Genomic DNA, 4,653 nt, shown 5'->3' with positions numbered 1-4,653 from the left:
CCGACACGGCCCGGCCCGGCCCGCTGCCTCGCTCCCCTCAGTCCGGCCTCGGCGCGCGGCGTTGGTGGCGGAGCCTCGAACCCGAGCGACCCGTGGCCGCCTGCCCGCCCGCCCGGGATGGGGCTGGGCTGAGGCAAGGACAGCGGCTGTCCAGTGCCTGCGGCCCGCGGCTGCCTCGCCAGGATCGGCGAGGAGGCTCTCAGCCGGCGAGCGGGGTATGCGGGAAGCCGGAGGGCGGATCGGGCTGCGGGACCGGAGTCCGTGGCAGGCGGGGCGGGGAGAGCCCGCGCGTCCGGGACGGGCGGAGCGGGGCAGAGTCCACGTGGGGGGCGTGGAGGCCCGGGAGGTCTCGGGTGCGGGCGCCGGGGCTCGGGCGCTGGTCCTCCGTGGAGGTCCCGGAGGTCTGCGTGGTCGCAGGTGGGGTAGCCTCGGCCCCCGATGGATTTCTGCGGTTGTGACTGTAAGAATCCGGTTCACCCAGCACCGCCTAGTAGTAAGTAAAGCGCTTCTCTGATCTCCTCATTTTACGGAGAAACGAAGTGAGGTCCAGAGGGGAAAGGCAACTTCTGACTCTGTTAGAGAGTCTGGCAGTGAGGACTAAACGAACTTAGAACCCTTTACCCTAGTTGTTTTTCTGGCCACTCTGCTTTTATGGGGACAAGGTCTTGCTGGGTAGTTCAGGGTGGCTTTGAACTATATATAGCACAGGCTGCCCCCCTACTCAGCAGTTGTGCCTCAGCCCTCCCAGAGCTGGGATCGCAAACGTGTGCCACTATGCCTGTCTTTTATGCCCTTCCTTTCTCATTCTCTCCACCACTCAGATTCTGGTGGAAATGTGACACCTGGGTTTCATAAACATTGGGTGTGGGGTTAGAGTTGAGAGGGTGGGACTGGGTTGGGAAGTTGCCAGTAACTCAGTTTGGGGCTTCTAGAGTTGGAAAGCTTCGTGACAGGTGTTCATTGTTTTTTCTTCCCTTAGGTTTGACAGAAACGTCCTAAGATCTTGGTGTCTGGATAAAGGAGGTATGAATCACTCACATAATTAAGTACTTCTGATCACCACTGTCCTGGAGCTATATTTAGTGGTTATATTAGTGCACAGTGAATGGGTATGGATGGAGTTGTAAGCCTAGAAACTGGTGTGCACTACACATGATTCTGAACCGAGCGGGTACAGCATACTTGAGTATGTAATAGCTATTTTAGATCTGTGAGGCAGAAAGTTAGTATTCAAAAAATCTCAGAAATGAAAGGCCTTTTAAGATGAACATTGTCTTCTAAATGGTCTTTTGCTGCCAGGTGTGGTGGTTCATGCCTGTAAGCCTAGTATTCAGGAGGCTGAGACAGGATAAGTGAGTTCAAAGCCAGCCTGGGCTACATTTTTTTTTTTTTTTTTTTTTTGAGACCCTGTCTCACAAAGGATTCATTGCTAAATTGGAGCTGTTTGTTTGAAGGGCCAGTATGTATATAATGCACAGTACCTCTGGCTAGAACTCAGCCTCTTTGTCAAGGTGTGTGCACTTGACATTGTTTCACTGGACTGATTTGTGTATTGGACCATATCACATGTGGTATCCTTTTTCTAGAAAGGCTTGTTACCTTCCTCAGTAGGTGACTGTTGCCAAAATGATGTGTGTGGGCATTCCTTCTTGGTTTAATAACCCCTTTTCAAGGCCTTCAGTTCTGAAAGTTGTTTGAAATAGTGAGGCTATTAATGATGATTGTTGTAAAAGATAACCTTTGCTATTGTCCTTTTTAGGGGGAGATTATTCATCATTAGATCAGGCTGGGTGGACCAGTTGAGGTTTTAAACATTGATAGAAGGGCAGTATCTGTGCCAAGGGCCTGTGCAAGAAAATCATATTGCTTAACTCAAGTTATAGTGAAGTAAAAATACTAAGCACCTCACAGAAGGGAAAGGAGCGCCTGTGCTTTATGTAGTGGACCTCTCGCTTTTCTATCCCCTGTGCTGAACTGAGCTTGCTTGTGTACCCTGATAGCTTCCCTGCCCCAACCGGGGATTGAACTCAGGCCCTTGTGCTTGCCAGGGAAGCACTTATTCTACTGAGCCATCTCCCCGGCCCAACCCTGATAGCTTTTTAACCACTGTGAATGTCGCATTTTAAAATAAGGATAAGCTTTTTTTTTTTTTTTTTTTTTTAAACCGGGGATTGAACTCAGGCCCCTGCGCTTGCCAGGGAAGCGCTTATTCCACTGAGCCATCTCCCCCGCCCCACGGATAAGCTTTATTCCTAAAATAACTGGCTACGTTTGGAGATGTGCCTGGGATGGCACAGCTGCTGGTGCAGAACCTTCTCCAGGACCAGGCCCACTCAAGTGAGTGCAGATCCTTGGGCCTCCTGTGAACTTAGTCCTTGTCTCTGTCACTCTCAGTACTCTAGGGGATGGTGAAGTCAGAACATTGTTTGGTTTTTTTTGTATCTTAGGGAAGAGTCTACAGGGTGTTCAGGGTCTCAATACTAGTTTGGACTCGTAGTGATCTGCCTGTTCAGAGTCTCCCAAGAGCTGGGGGTGGCATGTGGTGCTGGGGATTGAACTCTAGTCTCTGTGCCTGCCTAAGCAGGTGCTTAGTCCACTGTCTTACCTAAGCAGGTGCCTAGTCCCTCTCTCAAAAAGGCAAAATAACAACAAAAAACAATAGGGCATTGTATTATCCATGGTTTAGGGTACCCCTTAGGGACCTTGCACTGTTACCTTAAGTGGTTAAGGAGACCAGTCCATGGGGTATCTTGTCTGGATAAATCTGTACCCAGCGGGCAGCTTGATGGGACTTAGCTTTTGGTTTTGGAACTTCAGATTAAAATCCTATGTGTAGAGAGACGAACTTGGTAGTGGTCAAAGCTGTGTTGCTGATTAACCCATCTATCTGATAACATGCTAGAAGCAAGGAAATAATTCTTAAGATTCTTACTTGAATTCGTTTTTATATCTTCGGAGAGAAGGAAATTGGGGCATATTGTAGCTAAGATTTAGATTTTTTTTTTTATTTTAACATTTAGTGTGTGTGTGTGTGTGGCCAGCTCAGCCCACCAGGGGGCGGGGCTGGCTGGCATGTGGTGCTGGGGGATCGAACCGCAGTCTGTGTGCTTTGCCAAGCTTGTTCCAAGTAGGTGCTTTAGACCACTGAACCATCTCACCAGCCCCAATCTTCAGCTTTCTTAAGTAGCATTGCTGTCTATACCTCCGAGTTTACAGAGGTGAAGTGATTGTTCCAGGCCACACAGATAAGAGGAAACATGGAAACCTGTACCCCATATTTCATTTCCTGATCTCTTATTCATTGTGGCTGGTGGAGAGGAAGTGAGCAGCATTTGTTCTTCGGCTTTCCCAGGGTAGGTGTCCCCTTTAAGGTCTTTATGGGTCATCAGGGCAGGACACTAGAGAGCATCTGTCCCAGAGCCCATTCTTGCGGAGGGTTTGTGGCCCACAGGTCCTCACTGAGCCTGTGGAGGGCTGGAGCTTTGCTGACAGTGCATTCTCATTAATAAGCTTACACCACACTGTCCTAGCGAGTTGCCAGTATGTGGCTTGTGGATATGAACTTGGGATGGCTTGGACACACCTGGGCCTTTGACAGGATTAGAGTGTTGCCAGGGGCTGTGAGGGAGGGATCAAGAGCAGAGGCAGTAAAATCTATGGATATTCTTTTGCATGGCCACTTCTATGGGGACCCACAGGTTCCTTGTGCCCCAGGAATAGGATCCAGGCTCTGCTGGAGAAAGAGGGGACAGGCCTGGGGTGGAGCTTGGTGCTGGAGAGCTCACCTAGCTTGAGTGAGGTTCTGGGTTCAAGGCTACCGAGAAAATTAGATCTAAGAGAAAAAGGGGTTGTGCTCAGGGTAGATTCCAGAACTGTCATCCTAGGCCTTTTTTTTTTTTTTTTTTTTTTTACCAGGGATAGAACTCAGGCCCTTGCACTTGCCAGGCAAGCGCTTTTTCTACTGAGCCATTTCCCCGGCCCCCATCCTAGGCCTTTTGCTTCACTAAAGAAGAGCCTCCTGCCTGCCCTGCTGTGAGCCCTAAATACTCATTAGATTAGACATGTTCCTTGTGTTCACTGTGGATCTGCAAGTCTACATTTCTTTTTTGAGTTTTTTTGAGTTAAGGTCTCACTATGTAGTGAGACTGTTGAACTCACCGTGTAGGCCCAGCTGGCCTTGAACTTGCAATGATTCTCCTTTCTCAGCCTCTGAGTGCTGGGTTTACTGGCATGCGTCACCCATGCGTGACTTAAGGATCTTATGTGTTACTTATGTTAAAGTACTGATTTGTGGCTTGGGATATTTCTTGGCTCTGGGTTTCATGTCCAGCAGGGTGCAAAATGTACCTATTACTGAAATGTTTCTGTATCCTTTTTTTCCCCCTAATTTTTTTCAAACAGTCTCACTGTGTAGCCTAGGCTGGCCTCAAAATCAGGTGATTGGGGGCCTGGCCCTAGCTCAGTTCTTTAAGTGGCTGCTTCCATCAAAATCAGGTGATCCTCCTGCCTCAACCTCCTGAGTACTGGGGTTAAAGATGTGTGCCATCATGCTTGGCTTTGTTTCTTTTTTAAAATGTTGAAAGTTACTTTTTCTCATTAATTATTTTCATTTCCACATTTTAAAAAAGACTGAATCAAAAAAAAAAAAAAAAT

General features: G+C 48.5%; 1 protein-coding gene across 5 annotated transcripts in view; it reads left to right on the top strand.

Annotated features, from left to right (window-relative positions):
- Window positions 1-7: 7 nt before the first annotated feature.
- Atp13a3 (ATPase 13A3) overlaps window positions 8-4,653 on the top strand; it is an 88,604-nt gene continuing 83,958 nt past the window's right edge. For 4 of the 5 annotated variants that reach the window (XM_023704124.1, XM_023704125.1, XM_023704121.1 and 1 more), the window contains exons 1-2: window positions 8-215; window positions 980-1,023. The gene's annotated coding sequence lies outside the window, so the exon portion shown is untranslated. Of the gene's footprint in view, window positions 216-269; window positions 494-979; window positions 1,024-4,653 lie in introns of those variants that run through there. The other variant, XM_023704122.1, reaches the window with a different exon arrangement.

Source organism: Octodon degus, unplaced genomic scaffold (assembly GCF_000260255.1).
Source record: "Octodon degus isolate 3935 unplaced genomic scaffold, OctDeg1.0 scaffold00189, whole genome shotgun sequence".
NCBI classification, from domain to species: Eukaryota; Metazoa; Chordata; class Mammalia; order Rodentia; family Octodontidae; genus Octodon; species Octodon degus.
This window is presented reverse-complemented; position numbering and strand designations above follow the sequence as displayed.